This window comes from Chanos chanos, chromosome 10, assembly GCF_902362185.1.
Source record: "Chanos chanos chromosome 10, fChaCha1.1, whole genome shotgun sequence".
Classification (NCBI taxonomy): Eukaryota; Metazoa; Chordata; class Actinopteri; order Gonorynchiformes; family Chanidae; genus Chanos; species Chanos chanos.
Window position 1 is genome coordinate 9,446,076 of NC_044504.1, and position 18,011 is coordinate 9,464,086.

The 18,011-nt window shown below is 40.5% G+C and overlaps 1 pseudogene; it reads right to left on the reverse strand.

The window, feature by feature from the left end:
* Positions 1–4,413: 4,413 nt before the first annotated feature.
* On the reverse strand, positions 4,414–17,799 carry LOC115822767 (transient receptor potential cation channel subfamily M member 2-like; annotated as a pseudogene).
* Positions 17,800–18,011: the final 212 nt, after the last annotated feature.

Sequence of the window (18,011 nt, forward strand, 5' to 3'; positions counted from 1 at the left end):
GTAGCTAGAAATTTATTTTCGGACGGACAAAAGTGAGCTGGCGCGACTTTCACTCACGGTCCATACCTGTCAACACTGGGCTCTAAAATATCAACAAGGAATCGATTAACTAGTTCCTACATTAACTAAGTGACAGTCAGATACCTGGTTGAAGGTGAAATGCTGTGAACACTGAATGCTGTGATTAAAAATGTACACATTCCTCATCGCAGGAGGAATTGTGAATATCTGCGTGTTTAAAACTTGTAGGGCAACTTCAACGGAAATACGAGGTAAAATCGCAACAAACCCCTTGCTGATGTTAATAAACCTGTTTCCATCAACCAGTATCATTTTACCAGATGCTAATTACCTCTTTCCAGCAAATAAATTCCTTTCGCCTTCCAGCGAAAAGATTTGATGTGAAGTTTAAGCGTTAATTTCCATTAAATAGTTGGATGGAAATCCAGCTACTGTTGTGACAGCATTATACTGTGCGTTTCTTGTGACAGGGCATGCTTTTTACGCTACTTCTGATTTAAGTGTGCCTGATGAATAAAAATGCGGCAGTATTTTGAGGGTTACTACATATTCCGTTTCAGTGCAAACAAAGAACGGAAGACTGGGCTGGCTTGTTCAGTGCGCTACAGTTGCGATACGGGGTGTGTGATCTGTCATTTAGTGCAGCAGTAGGTTGATGGAAACAGGTTTAGTAACGTCAGCAAGGGGTTTGTTGCGATTTTACCTCGTATTTCCGTGGAATTTGCCCTACAAGTTTTAAACCTACAGATAGCTATTCACAACTCCTCCTGCGATGAGGAATGTGTACATTTTTAATCCAAGTTCAAGTTTAGGTTTAAGTTTAAGTTTATGACGATGAAGAGAGAGCTGACGGGGGGGGGGGGGGGTGGGGCACCTAAGAAGAAAGCAGCCACATTCAAGCCAGACACTCATGCTCGAAGAGATGAGCCACAGCCATGCAGGAGATGAGGGAGGGAAGGAGAGCATTATTGGAGTATCAGCACTTAACAGATGAAATAAGGAAAATAATTTTATAGAAGCATGAATGTTGCAAGACTAGTGGCTGTGGAGGGCGCAGGGGGAGCAGGGCCACGCGGGGGGAGCAGGGCCAGGGACAGCAGGGCACAAAGTCAGTTTAAGTTTATTCATTGGAGAAAAGCTTTATTTGGTGGTGGTGGAATCCGGCAGCACGTCTGCTTGCGCCAAAGCTCAACTCAGAGAACTGTTACTGTGATCGGCCTTTTATACCATGAAGCAAACAGACAATAGGTGTACAAATCTTGCTTGATGCAAATCAGATTCTAGGTGTTAATGCTAAAGTCCCCTTTTGTCTGTGATGGCTGCCATTTGCCCATTACTGGTTGTATTTTGCCTTAATCAATTGCTCTTGGCTCCAACAGTAACGTGGCGCCAAAGGTATGAAGCTTTCTTTGTATCTATGATAATACGACCATCAGGTTAAACAGTTCTCTTATCCTGGACCATGTCTGTTCAGATGTCACTATAATCTTACATTCCCCCCCTTTGATCATAACAAAATTTGATCACAAAAAGAAATAATTGTAAGAAAATACATGAACAGAAGGAGGAAAAAGAACAGATAAAGAAACCAAGATATGTTGATAGTAATCATGTACACAGCCTAATACTGAGTACAGGCACCTCTGCTTACAGTATAAAATAAAAATATCTTTTTATGATGATGCATAGATATTGAAAGGATGTACAGCATTATTAAAAATGACATTGTTGGCATGGTGGATGATTGCATTCCACAGTTATGGTGCTGGATTGTATTGGTGGACGAGATCTCCTGAAGCAGGCTGTGCTACATTGTGCAAGAGAGGAAATGGAAACGCACCTGGCCAAACTGCATCGACACCAAAATGAATTGTCATTTGTATAGACGCCTAAAATATCCCTATTTAGTTTTGGCTGGAAGCTACAGTATTTATCAGTGGTGGTATGATGACCTCATCATCCTCAGGCGACAAGCTAGAGCCTAGACAACTCTAGTCCCACCATTTCTGGACTCTGATAAATACTACCGCCATTCTGTCCCTACTCTCTAGGCGGATTTGCTAACTTACAATGGCTCACATGGTACCACTTGCCTTTTCCCTGCACCTTAACTGCTGCATTAGTAACTAAAAGGACCTGATATGGACCCTCCCACTTGGCTTCTAATGCTACCCTCTGAGGTTTGTGAATCATTACCCACTGACCAGGCACTAGACTATGTCCCCCCTCTGGAGGTGGTTGCCAACTGCAAACGTGTTTCTCAGCACCCTGTACTGCGAGACTGAGTTGTTCACAGTACTGCATCAGGCTGTCAGAAGTCAGATGCACGTCGGCTTTACACAGATCCATTGTTCCGGGTAGGGGCATGGGCTGGCCTATGATGACTTCAAAAGTGCTTAGTCCCTTTTCCTTGTTGTGTGTTGCTCAGTTTGAGTCTTATTTTGCACTCCTTCCTCCAGTGTCCTGGCTTGTGGCAGTAATGACAATGTCCATTCCATGTGTCTTGCCCTTCATTGCTTTGTGTTCAGTTCCTGTGTTCAGCTAGATTGCTTAATTTCTTAGCAACTTAAAAAACAAATACAAATTCTTTCAGCATATAACCTTAAGAAAAGTACAAATTTTCAAGTATGCTTTTAGGACAAAGTAACTCCGTTCTTGGGATCTTTCACCGTCGGAGTTCCACCTCACAACACAACCACGCTACTTCGGGCATTAACCCCTGACGTTACTTAGAGTAGTTTAATTTCCAGACTTACAGTCGGAATGCGAAGTTCAATACCAGTATACTTCTCAACTCTCTCACAAAGAATAATTATACCGTACTGAATTCTTGTATAGCTTACACCAACACCCTTTCATACCACAGAAAGGTGTCTAGCAACCAGTTGCAGCGTTTCTAACTTTACTTAGAACATTTCCAGACTTATAGTCGGAACACAAAGCTCACTTAACAATACCAGTATACTACTTAACTTTCTCACAAAGAATAATTATACAGCATTGAATCCTGTGTAGCTTCCATCAACACCCTTTCATATCACAGAAAGAAACTAGTTGCAGCGTTTCCAACTTTACTCAGAATATTTTCAGATTTATAGTCGGAACACGAAGCTCACTTAACAACTTACAGTACCAGTATACTGCGCTACTTCTTAACTGTCTCACAATCAAGAAAAGCACAAGATTTTAATTCTCTCACCGAAGAATAATTGTACAGTATTGACTTCTGTTCCAGAGCTTACAACGACATGTTTTCCTAACCATAGGAGGTTGTCCAGCAACCAGTTGCAGTGTTTCTAAGTTTACCTGGAACATCTCCTGACTTTTAGTCGGAACACGAAGCTCACTTAACAATTTACAATACCAGTATACTGCGCTACTTCTTAACTGTCTCACAATCACGAAAAGCCCCAAATTTTAATTCTCTCACAGCGAAGAATAATTATACAGTATTGAATTCTGTTCCAGAGCTTACAATGACACCCTTTGTTATGGGAGGAGCAACCCAGTTACTTGTAGTCCCTCCATCGACCTCCGACTAGAGGTCTGATAGCCAGCTCGATGCGAGATGACTAACAACACTAGTACGCACTCCGTCAACCTCAGGTCTAATCGAAACATATAGCTGTGACAGTAGCCAAGTCACAACTAAGTATTTACGGGGAGACGACGTGAGCTGTGTATGTATGTTTCACATAGTTCATATGCAAATGAGCCGAGACGTGCATTATCAGGTACCCTGTAAAATTTCATGTGAGGTTACTGCTGAGAAAACCTAACTGATGTTATCTGATGCCTTATATCTATACCAATATCGTCAAACCTTTGCGAAATTTCTATTTCCCATCAGAAAAATAAAAGACGCCAGTCCATTTATAAGCACTAGAGGGCAATGTTAGTTCGCAAATCAAGCACCAGATGCACTGCTGTTTGATTGAGTTTACATTAACGAGCACAAAACGCCTCTTTTGAAAATTCATAGTTTAATCTCGACAATGATTGTGACTTAAAAAAATGTTTGATCAACAATCTCTCACTCTCTCTCTCTCTCTGATGGAAATCAGTTTATCAGTTTGCCTGAGAAAAATCACCTGTTAATTTTCTGTGAGTGACAGAAAGAGGAATACCACAACACTGTCAATAAACCATTATTATTATTATTATTATTATTATTATTATTATTATTATTATTATTATTACTAATAAATTTACCACAGTCTGCCTCAGTCATTCAAATAATAATTTCTTACAGGATTGTCTACGTCTTGATATACAATGAAAACAGTGTTGCTTATATAGTTTTGTCATTGCAGTCCTCTACAACATGGTGCGAATTGTATCAGTAGTCTTTCCATCTCTTAGAGCTTTGGCATGTGCTGTTTTTCCTGAGGATCAGAAAGGAATATTGTTGTCTTGAGCAACTCTCCGGAGAGCCTCTCTTTGGTACTCGCACACCGCTGTACTTTTCTTCACCTCCTTCCACTGCAGTGACTCAGTCTGAGGAGAGAAGAGAGAAAAGATCAGCTCACAGAGAACAGCCAAGCTCTTCAACCTCCTCCAATCACACCTAGACCTGAGTACAGACGGAAGAGTTGGTGATGAACAATAAAACCAAATGTCATCTCAAAAAGAAGGCTGTGTGGTACTTTTCCAAGTAGAAGAACACAAAAAATTCCAATCTATTGCATTAAGACTTTTTCACCGACACAAACAAAAGACAAGACGTAAAAATTTTCTCCAAAATTAAGTGACCTGTGATGAGCTCTAGTCAACTTTTACACTTAACATTACACATCAAAACATGTGTGCACGTTCGTTCATTCATCCATTCATTTTCAAAGCCTCTTGTCCTAATTAAGGTCGCGAAGGGTGCTGGAGCCTATCCCGGCGTTCACTGGGTGAAAGGCAGGGAGACACCCTGGACAGGTCGCCAGTCCATCACAGCACTTGTGCACATTTCTATTCTAATTAACGAATAATTATCTAGAGTAACATGTCTTAACATTGACGACTGGAGTAGTCTTGGAGTTAACTGCCTGTCATGTCATCAGCGATAGGCTATGAATAGAGAACTGGACCAGAACACTCTCTTTGTCTCCCCTGCCTCTCACACTTGCTTGTCTGCTTCCCTTTACCTCTTGACCACCACTTTGCCAACTGGTTATGTGAATGTTGATGATAGATCTTTCAAGCCAAGCGTTATCAGTGTTCCGAACATCATCAATGTAAACTTCATCAACCTGGAGAAGAACACAAAACCGTAAGTGTGTTTGACACAATATTCATACATATCACAGCCTACACCCTTTGTAATTCAGCTCTGTCCAAATGAATATGAATGTTGGCCTTTTACGACATGCAAAGAGTTATGCATGGATTATCATATAAAAGCACTTGCTACCTATAGTGTTTAGCTGAACAAGACAAGGATACTGCCATAAGCATTACACATCACATCCAGGTATCTGCATTTTACCTTCTTTCTCTGGGTTGGGTCCTCTACCTCTGCTTTGATCTTCTGATACAGCTCTGTGCCCAGTAGACTCATCAGCATTTCAGGTATGGATCCATCAGACTACAAGAGAGCATTGAAGCTGGAGTTAATGGTATGATATACCACACAATAAAACTCTGAAACCCTCTAAACATGATTACTCCTCTAAGCTCTTTCACTATTACACAATAACAAATGAGAATTATGAACACATAATTTAATGGTTCTTTAGGGAGAGTTCAGAGAGTTCTCACTGCAGGAAATGCCCACTGGTGTGCAGGCTCATCCCAAACAGCCAGGAACTCAAGAGCAGAGCGGTCACTATTACGCCACCTGGAAAAAAAGAAAAAGAAAAAACCCCTGTCTCATTTAAGTCAATGCATGTTACATGTTACTGCAGATCCACTGCGCCAGGCTGCACGGCTAACCTTCCGATACATAGCGAATGAATCAAATTATTTCAGCTTGAGGCATTTATTCTGATCCATTTGTAGTCTAAATCTGATCTTAATCTGAATTGCATGTTGGGAAAAGCCATAATCAGTGTATATATATATATATATACACAATATACACACACACACACACACACACACATACACACATACATATACATATATACATATGGGTGTGTGTGTAGTGTGTAGTGTGTAGTGTGTGTGTGTGTATGTGAGTATCTATTTTTTCTCCATTTTAAATTGGAAGGGAATTGGATTTTAGAGCTTCCTTCTCTGACCGAGTGAGAATTAGGTCGACTCCATGATTTGGACCCAAGTTGTTAAGCACTCCTTTCCCCCTCATTCCAGTCCGGCCATTCGGATTTCTGATTTTTTTTTTTTTTTTTTTAAGGAAGAGAAGAGAGAAAGGACATAAGTACAGTTTAATAACATGGTGGTATAACAGAGCAGTGCTGGTCCATAAGATGTTTAATGTCTCCATACCTGTAGTTGTCTAAAGAAGCAAGTTCTGATCTGCAGAAGAAAAAAAAAAATCCTTTACAACGCCCACTTGCTTTCTCATCAGAGCTAACTCAATATGTTGAATGAAGTAAAATTAAGAAGTTCAGATTGTATTTTTCAGACCTTGTCTTTAATATAAAACTCACTCATTCATCTGCTCTTTTTTGTAAACCGGAGGTTTGTAAAGGCTAAAGTCCACCTGTAGCAGAGTGTGTAAATGTAAATACATCGGGAAAGAGCTTTGCAAACAGGGTAAATACACTTATTCATCAGTTTGTCCACTAGACAATAGAGTGAAGTAAAATAAAGCACCTCCCAGGGCACTTTCTCCTCTGGGACAGGGAAGCGAGGCTCTTTGCTGTCAGGGTACCGGAGCTCTCGTGCAAGTACGTGATACTGGGCCTTCACTTGATCTGTCTCCTGCCCATCTGACTCATCTAGGGAGGTGCTTTTACCTGGGGGGGGTGGGTATTTTGTTTAGCATTCATCAAAGAGTGGAACAAGACAAGATCTCTCTCTCTCTCTATATATATATATATATATATACATACACACACACATATACATATATATATATACACACACATACATACATACACTTACATATTACTGGAGGGTCCTCTTTTGATTTGAAACCTTGAGATCTGAGTGTATCCATTATCCACTGGGAGTGACTGAGTGACTGGGAGACCTGTCACAGAATTATCAATGTGTCACAAAGTTGAACAATGACAGCTTTGAATCTGGATTACGTTACTCAGTGTTGACATTATGGACGGAGAAGGAATGAGCGCAAGGCATTAAAACCGGATTCACTGGTGGTGGTACGTGTAGACACTTAAAGCTCCAAACCTGCTCCTCCAGCTGAGTCAGCCTCCTCTGTATGATCTCAGATGCACTGTCCTGCCCCCACTCCCTCTCCAGCAACTCTGACATGGTGCAGACCCTGGAAAGCATGACCAGAACCTTCCATTTCTACCAGGCTCTTCAAAATAACTTCAAAATAAATTCTATATAACCCAAATTGGCCATAATAATTATATAAGTCATAAGCAGTCTCAGGGTATGGAAGTCCACTCCCAGCCCCCTATTTTCTTTACTTTTCAGCCGTTTCCTGGATACGGCGTTCCATGCTCTGACTACTGTCCTGATGCATAGATGCCAAATAATTATCCGTCATGAGGGCTTCCCACGACAACAGTAGTTCTTCCTCTTCTTTGGTCAGATCTATACCTGAACAAGTAACAAAAAAAATGAAAGTGTTATAATACCACACATTTTCTCACACTGTTCAACCCCACTAGCTTCGAGCACTCACTGAAATGGTCGTCATTCTGCAGAGGGCAACAACAGAGTAGTTTTCGGATGAAAAGGTAGAGGTGGCTGAACAAAATGAAGGGAGGTGGTGCTGCAGGTCGGCTGTGGTACTCTCTTATCAGCTCATACCTCTGAAACTTCCAGAATTTGTCAGTGTTGTCTTGCACCTCCTCAAACGTGTAGCTATTGAGAAAAGTCAATGAAAAGTCAAAGAAGTATGGAGGGCAAGCTGATTAAGAAGCCATGAGGTAACTGACATTGTTCTGGGGGGTCATTTATTTCAGTCTAAATGACCACGTTTTAGATCTACTGTGTCTGTAAAAATTTAAAAGAAATGTTTTAAGTGATTTCAATAAAATTACATTGTACTTTGGACAAAATATACATTTAATGGTTAATGCTGGTGGGTAAAACAAAGTGTTTACAGTAGTAACTCACTTGAATATGGCAATAAGTAGATTAAGAAGCAATATGTTGGAAAATAGCAGGTAAACAATAAGCAGGATAATAGTAATCCATTCAGGGAATGCAGGCATGTTGTTTTCATTCAGTACAGGACATTTGGGTTTCAGAGGGTCTGTACCATCCACGCTACAAGTGCTTATGTCAAACTCAGCATCTGCACCAACAAATAAGATGTAAGGTTAGAGGCCTGAAAAATGAAATCTCAGTGTGCGTTTAAGAAATAGGACATTATTGACACTCACTGTCACTGCTCTTTGGCAATTCTCCAAATATGATGCGGTAGGGCTCATAGACAGCACCCCGAAATATCCAGTCGAGTCGCACCTCGTTGTGGACTCGAATGCCCTGTACAGCCACTCCATAGGCCACAATCCAGATACTCAACAGAACCAAGAAGAAGAACAGATCCTTCATCTGTTGAGAACACAGAAAAAAAAACAACAACAGTCATTCACTGGTCTCATAATGTTATACAGCAACGCATGACAAACGTGAATCTTAATGTTCTTATGCAATAAAATGTAATCAATGATGACTGGCTTTACACCCTGAAAGCTACAATGTGAGGTCAGTAGTCAAGTACACACCATTCTCTTGACGATGATGATATTAGGGCCCAAAGTTCTGTTAGCAGTGAAGATTTCCATCAGTCTCAGGGCAAATATGATGAAGTCAATGCAGAGGATAACTTTGCCTGCATAGAACAATGAGTGATTGGGCTGGAGCCTGGCAAAAAAAAAAAATTCAACTGTGTTGAATCTGAAATTAATTTTGGAGGGAAGATGAGAGAGATGAGAATATGAGAAATTTTTTTGGACAAGTCATAGATAATTGTTCTATTCTCTTAACACACCTCAAAGTTAGACCAATGATGAACAGTAGTATGGAGATCACATCTAGAATGTTCCAGATGTCACTGATGTACATTCTCGCTTTCCTTCGAAATCCAGATTGATCAGGCATATAGAAAAGCTAAACACAGGTAAACAATGCAAATCAGAACACCTCACTGTGAATGAAAATGCTAGTCATAAATCTGAGTCAGTGACTGAACTGAACTTGTTACTGTTTATTTGTAAGCCTGTTATGCTGAGTATGCTTCTGATCCAAATAAAGAGAAGTGACATATGTTGTAAGGTCTCACCTGTCGAATCTCCTCAAACATAAGTGATACAAGCCACACATATAGCAGGAGCTCCCTCCAGGATGGAGTGTCCTGGAAGTCAATCATCAGCACAAAGGCAAAGAGCCACAGAAAGCCAAAATAAGATGCTATGCTCCAGCAGAATTTCACCTTAGGAGAGGTGAACAGGCCCACTAGCCTAGATGAGCCGGTCAAAGGTTCCAGAGATGATCTGTCTGAAGAATCACTGAATAGAGCACGGGTATAAATTAGGTTTTGACAGGAGTTGACAGTTACTATTCTAGTCTTCCCATAACTAAATGCACTTAAGAGTAAGCTTCAATGATAGAAGTATTTTGTAAATATAAACCGAATGCTTGAGTTTCCGTGGGGATTGGAGCAGGTCTCATAAACAGAGCGCATTGCATTTTTCTCTTCCTTCTCCTCTTTCTTCTTCTTGGCCTCTTTCTCAATCTCTTCATCCCGCCTGACATACACAGAGTAACATCACTTTCTCATGAATATTATGCTTAAAAGGAACACACTGAGTATAATGTAAAATAACATACTTCTAAAAATGGTTGAAATGTGAGGGTTTTTTTTATTGTTTGTTTTTAAAGGTAATATTTGAAATGCAGTTATAGAAATCTGCAAAAGTGACAAGTAACGTAAAGCCTTTGTCTAATATCAGCTTTGAATTTGTAATTTAGTATGACATTAAAGAGTAATTTATTACAGATTATACAGTTCTCACACAGGATCAATTTATGTCAAGTTTAAATTCTCATTTCAGAGGCAATCATCATTGTGTTTTGAAGAACCGTGACTTTAAAATGTTTCATATTTGTATGTAAATGTTGTAATGTTTGGCTAAGCTGTGCCTTCTGCCCCAAGGAGATAAAATGAAATGAGGTGTTAATCTGACAGCGTCACTGACCCAAATGTTATGCTGCCATCTTGTGATTTGTCTCATTTCAAACCTTTGTACAGAGCCAAAGTCCGGACTAATTTGATCTCATGTCTTATGATTACAAACAGACTGCTAAAAAGCATTCAGATAAACTTCATTACATTAATATCAATTATATATAACCTATGACAACATTAACTGGTACTACTTTTTCACTTGTTTTTCTTTCTTTTTTGTGAATGTCAGTGTAAACTGCAGTGTGATGAGGTTACCTGTAGTTCAGGAAGCCTGTGTAGATCAGAGGAAAGAAGAACATACAGAGCCATAGCTTCCACAGTGGATTATCAACGGCCAACTCTCCACACCAGATCTGGTTTAATAGAGCCTGCACAAGGCACAAATCTTCCTTATAAGCATGTGTGCCAACCCAGTGTCGCCATGATCTTCACACTGAATCCCTCCCACCCCCACGCATGTTTCCCTCACCACAGATGTTTGGAGAAATGCTTAAATAAAAGGACCACATCTGTATCTATTTAATTTGAAAATTTCTCAAATGCAGCAAATAGCAATGAGACACCAAAAGAGCCTGTGCCCAAAGGTCAAACATATTCTGACCTGAACCCCTGAATGGGCCACAAAGTTCTTGTCGTCGGCCTGCAGAGCCAGTTGTAGACAGAGCCAGTTGTTAACATTCAGAGAACACACCTGAAACACACACACACACACACAGGTATGAGGAGTCTAGGATGTATAGCATTAGTGAGCATAGTATGCTTCACAGATTCTCTATATCCTAAATATAACTCCTCACGTAAAGTAACCAAATCCACATATGGTTCAAAATGTACGTCAACAATCAATCAATCAATCAATCGACCCATAAAATAAACTCTTAAAGAATATTGGTCTGGAGGTAGAAGGTTGGCTTGTCCTGATGTAGTGAGAGTGTTTTGCTGTGTATAATGTAAACTTTGTACCAATGGCATGTTTCTCATAGTGGTTGGCCAGTTCTCTCATCTCCTCTGACTCATCTCCCTCACTCTCGTCCTCCTGTGCAAGCTTCTTCAGAATCTTACTGGCTGCCAGAGCTGCTGCAATGCAATCTTTGCACTACACACAGACATCAAAGAATAACATCAGTCTTTACCTTTACACTCTTAACACAACTTAAGGATGAGAACAAAAGACAACTAAAATCAGGAAAAATTTGTTTAATCATAATTGAGTGTGTTTGTGCATGTTATATGTTTACGTGTATGAGAACAAAAGACAACTAAAATCAGGAAAAATTCTTTTCAGCATTAAACTCCTGATAAAAACTATTACTGCACAATATCAAAAGAGCACAGATATATGTAATTTAGCGTGTTTGTGTGTGTGTTATATGTGTACGTGTATACATATATACATAAATGCACCAGCCGAAAACAAACCCTTATCCTGTTCATCCTAAGATAGCATTCCCTCCGTTTCTCCAGTAGCAGTACCTGATCAAAGATGATCTCAGCCAGCTCCTTCTGGTTCTGCACGATGGCCCAAAGGAACAGGTCTCTGCCCGGATCACAAACAGTGTCCATGGTGTTGCTGTCCTCTGAGTAGCATGGCACCTCAATGTACTCTTCAGATGTAGTTTAGGGAGAGCCATAGATCAGTTTATCCATTTATATTATTATTAAAACAACATGATAAGAGGTCTTGTAATGACAGCATCCATGCTCTAACTCACTTTCTGTCGGACGGTGGCGACTCCACGCACATCACTGTGCTGGGTTGTGGAAATAGGATAGAGCCGCTGCGTGAAACACCCCAGAAGGTGGCACACCTCGTCTGATACATGACTGAGGGAGAGTTTATTTGAGCCACTTTTATCATCTCGAAGACGCTTTTCTAGCTTGTGTCGAAAGAGGCAGTGTGGCATTTTGGCATAGAGATCACACAAACGGCCCTTCTTTTCCAGGAACTTGCCAAAAGAAACATTGTTCTCCAACAGCAACCGCACAAACTCAGGCTTATGGCCCACCAGCGCAGAGAACATGGCCTGATGCAGATCAGTGGGCTGATGTGAGAGGAGGGAGCAACGACAGGTAACAACAGTCAGAATCAAATCAAGCAAGCTTATCATTGACTCTAATGCAAAGACCCTAAGTTAACTTCAGCTGTCTTCGATGATCATTTGAATTCAACCCCTTACTGACAACCATGCTAGATATGGCTGTTTGTTTGTTTGGATGACAAAGCACGGACCTTCCACTGGTTCACTTCAGTGAAGATCTCACTCCTTGCAATGTCAACACGGTTCCAGGCCACAGCCAGTTCCAGCTGCTGCACCCAGCTTTGCTGACCAAAACTTTCACTGCTCCTAGAGGCTGCAAGGAAGCAGCAAAATTTCATCAATGTCATCTTGAGCTAGAGGAATATTGAAGTAATGAACCTGCCAGTGGAAAAAGATTTCTATCAAGATCTCGCATGATGCAGGAAAAGCCGTTGATTATATTACATCACATTACATTAATTTGGCTAATGCTTTTATCCAAAGCGACTTACAAGTGGGGAAACAATTCAAGCTCCAGTATATCTGTGACTGCCAACTATGGCAGACTACTGCAACCCTGACGTCTTGGGCTTGATAAAGTGTTGTTTGGGCTGACCAAGAATCCTTTTGTGTTGCACAACCAGATTGACAAAAGGTATTGTCACAGGGGCTAAAATTCTTTACAAAGAGCATGGCGTACTAGCATTGCACCCATATCATAGATGGAGAGGCGAATAAGGGAAGAGGTGGGAGGCAGTGGGTGTGGGTGGGGATAAGACACAGGAGCAGCCAGACAGCACAAAAATGAAGACAAAACAAACAAACACAAGAAACAATGCCGAGGCAAGAGACTTTCATGAAAATTAAGTAATGGTTCTTAGCTAACCGTCAACGACATAACACTGGTAAGCTTATTGTTGATGTAGAAGGATTGCTAAAGATTTGGGAGACACTGGGATGATCATTAAAAACATTAATGTACCATGGAGTCCTACCATGGAATCTGACACTTTTTATCTGTCACAGTGAAGCATGAAAGAATGAAGTAGCACACTATGGTAACAAAATCAAGTTACTGGATGAATTTCAAGTGTTTGCTGGTGGGTTTGATTGGGTTCTTTCAGAAGCACCTTTCAAAAAAGCTTGAAGAATGGCTACATCCACATCCTGTTTTTTTCCCTCATCATAGCGGAACACAGTCAGTAACTGAGGCATTCTAATTATGTCTTGAATCTGTGGAGAGGACGAAAAAGGATAGCAAAACGCATGATCCTGAAATAAGTTACACACATACAAAAGACACCAAATCACTACTGTAATGCCAAATCTACAGGCATCTAAGTGTCTCAGAAAACGCCATGTTTCCATTGTCACCTTCTTGGTCCACTCAATCAAGTTCAGCTGAGAGAACTTGTCACTCTCCTGGCCAAAGAACTTCTTTATCAGTCGCTGGATGAGAGCCATGGTGACTTGGGACACAGGCAGACTGGCAACCTCGGCGATGACATCTGCCACTCTCCCCGAACCCCCCAAGACCACACAGGGAGTTTTGTTGAGCATGGCATTGTAAATAGTCTGTGGAACACATCTTTGGATTAACCATAGCTTCATGAAAAGTAAAAATACATAACGCAAAAATCAAATTCAGAAATTCAGAAGGTTTTAATGTCTCACATTTAGAGTCCCTGGTCCACCATTCAACACCACACATACCACAGGAACCTTTACAACACTGTCTGGAGATGGTAAACAAAGCCAGATAAGAAAGCAAATGATTATACTGTAAAAAGCATGGATTATCTAAGAAAGAAAAAACAACCGCACATTTCAGGATGATGATGCTTACCTTTGTCTCCCAGGGGCTCTTTGGATATGAGCTTCTCTAGCCGGCTAGGCAGCTCGATCTCCCTCCCATACTGTCCATGTGTCCCATCATCCACCAGCAGAAAGTGAGAGTGATTTCTGTCCAGATTCATTTCATCCAGAGAGTAGTTGACAGGGATGTAACCCTGAGAAAGGGAGACAGAGAGAGACAGAGAGAGAGAGAGAGAGAGAGAGAGGGAAAAAGAGAGAGGGTGGAAGTATAGAGAGACATGCAATCAGCATCTTGCGGATTATCAGTTTTTTCAGCATCGATTAAAAAGTAGTCACAAACCCCCTTCATGCATTTAGCTGAAAGACATGGCTAATGGCTAATGTCAGCAAGGTCTGTTTCTAACCCCGCTGTGAATCAGAGAATCCCTGTTGTGCACTATGCCCCAGGTTGCCATGCCGATGGTCACAATCTGGCGGCCGGAGGAACCATTTCTCAGAGTGTGTTCATGGACGGCCATCCCAACATATTTCATCACCCCAGTGTTGGTGCCCTCACTGATGATCCACGCACCTGCACGTGCCACATAACAATTGAACATTAACATGAACAATGAACATGAACATGAACACATGGAGAATGTGGCAGTGCAGAAACAATAAAAGTAATTTTTATTCAGATATAATCATTAAAGTGCTGTAAACCTGTAGTCTGAGCCACTTTAATCAGGCCCTTGTGAAACGTCCTCTTCAGATGGTCTTTCATGTGGAAATTTTTAGCTCCACCAGTGACTGATATCAGCAGATTAGGAGGCTGCAGTTTCCAATGTCTAATCAACAACTCATACAGAGTCTCTGGATTGGTATCTGAGGACACTCGAACATACTACACACACGCACGCGGACGCATGCACATGCCCATACACACACCACATACACACACACACACACACACACAGACGCGCGCACACACACACACACCGGAACAAAACAATCTTTCAAATTCAGAAAATAATCAATATATGATTTAATATGAATTAATGTATGAACTGACATATAATCAAAAACAAGAAAATCAAAAACCCAGGAACCCCACCTTGCTTGTTTTCTGATTCAGTCCTCCAAAGTCTATTTCACCAAATGCATCAGTAGGCACCTCACGTATATGTTTATGCTTGTCCCACAGCGCACCCATGGATGTCTCTGATCTTCTCTGAGCTTCATCAGTGTGGTCAGACTTTTTATAGCCGCACTTACAAATCTCCTCTCCTTTACTGTAAGAAAGTCCAGGTTTACACATAATAGCCCAGTACCGCACACACGGATGGCCGCACAAAAATTAGAGATAAAAAGATAGAGATGTCTCTTTATCAAATGATTTACAGTTCATTATCACTGATACAGATATCAAAAGTCGTCTATTTACCTTTGCATCAACATTACACAATAGAGGTTTGTGGAATTAATGATTGATTAAGGTAAATCAGTCGCAATAACACGCATGCTAGGTATCTTCAAGTATGTTAGGTTCATCTCATGTCTCATATTCCTACACTGATACCTTAGAGCTCTGTATAGGCTCAGCAATACATGCAAGGTCAGAGCAGGGCACATGCTGACTCAGAAAGCTACCTCCACAGTCAAACAGAAACAGGCGCAGTACCTGACATCTTCCACATAGAAACAGCACTCCTTCTTCTTGATGTTTGCCTTGACCCACTTGGTAAATGCACTGCCCTGAAATATAGGAGTGAAAAGAATATATCTTTAATTCTGATTTAATTTCTGATTTAATTCTGACAACCCACCGTTGCTTCATGGCAGGCTCTATTACTGCCTCTCCCATCTTTAAAGCACAGAGGAAGAGTGGTGCCAGACTGCTGTGCTCACAGCTCAGCTACTGCATCAGTGATGTCATTCAGCAGTGCCCACAGAAGGAGTGCTGTTAAGTGAGGGTGTAATCTGAGTGGCATCAGGGAGACATTATCGATAAAGTGAGTTTAACTTAATGTTATAGCTCTGTACTTATAGTTTTGTGCTTAATGATCCGTTGGCTTTTCCTTTTTTTTCTCAAGATTAGCCAGAGACAGCTCTAAAAAATTGGACATGCTGTAAACTTTTACGAGTTCCACGAATAATTTCTTGTTGCCGTGATGGTTGTGACCACAGTCAAAATTCCGTTGCAATAGTTTAACTGATTTACTGATTTAACTGAACTCGATGGCTGTGTAATTTCATTAGGGGGCTTGGACACTGCATGTTCCTAGGGACATTTATATCTCAGTTAAATCACAGAACAGTGAAGAGTGTAATAATATAAGAAACTCAGCACATTTTGCCTCTACACTAATTCAGGTGAATAATATTACAATTACAACAATACAACGAATCCTTTGTGAGAACAAATATTTCACATAATAAATTCTAAAGAAATGAAAAGTATGAGTAGGCAGTTACATAATTTTCTTACAAAGTCGAGAGGTTTATGTCCATTTTTTACATTAATTGATACATAGAGATTCCTGTTCACATCTCACATGTATAATGGTACATGTTCATGTGTGGGGAAACACCAAATTACATCACGAGGTAGAGCTGTTATCTGATGTCACCATATTGCATATTTCTACTGCAAACAGTTAATGTTTGCTATGGTTGACAGTTTCAGTAGACTGCATAGTTAGGCTATTGCAAGTGTTATTATATTATTACTATCTGATGTGTATAAGAAGTTTTGCAGCTTAAGTTTAGTGTTACTGTGTGTAACTATATACACAAAAAGTTGCAGTTATTTTGCAGAACCACACACACACACACACACACACACACTCTAAGAAATTGCTGTAAAAATACAGCCAAATTCCAATACTGCTGTACTGTTTTTCCAAAATACCGTGAAATACTGTAAAGTCTGATGCTTTCTTGGACCCAAAAACAACACTGACCGCTAACAGCAGGCTATCGAAAACTTTGATGGTACAATGCAATATTTTTTTTTTTTGCAGTAGTAGAGCAGTGAGCCACGTGCAACAATCTTTCAATCATCATTCATCCTCCTTTCTTCAAACCAACAAAAAGGTCAGTAACTGTCACACTGGTGGTGTGGTGCAGGACCCAAGTGCAAAGACACAATGATGAAGGTGACAAACGGAGGACTTTACTAACAAACTGAAGATAAAAATACAAGTGTAGACTGGAACAAAACCGATAACAAAAAGGTGCAGCATAACAAAGTGCAAAATACACAAACAACGATAGACAAAGGACAAGGCAAACACTAGGGCTTAAATACAAGGGAGAACTAAACAGGGCAAAGCATGATTGGTAGAAATTAACAAGGTTAATAAACGAGACAAACAGGAACAGGTGAGGGGCGGAGACAGACACAGAACAAGAGCACAAAGACATATCAAACTAAAAGTCCAAAACGAGGTGCAGGCTGTGACAGCAACATCATGCTGACAAATTAAAATTACATTTGTGAACCTGGTTTCCCAATTTGTGAGATAAGCCTATAATTTATGCTTATTTTATACTAAAATAAGGCTTAACCTGGCGCCCGATTCGCTGCATGAGCTGACAGATGTGTTCTGAGCAGAGTAGTGGTGTGCAGTTTGCAAACGGGTCGTTCTTTTGAATGACTCCTTTTAGTGATTCGTTCATACCGGTTCACAGAGTTTCTCTTTCTTTCTAATTCAGCTGCTCCCAGTCAATTGGTCGGAAACCTCTGGTATCACTGCGCAGTGCACACAGCAATGAGCTAATAACAATCAATAAAGAGCAAGAAAGTGTGCAAAGCCTCTTAAGAAAATAGACGATTTATCTTACTAAATTGACAAGTGTTTCCATTGACCCAGGTGAAATAATTATTTTTA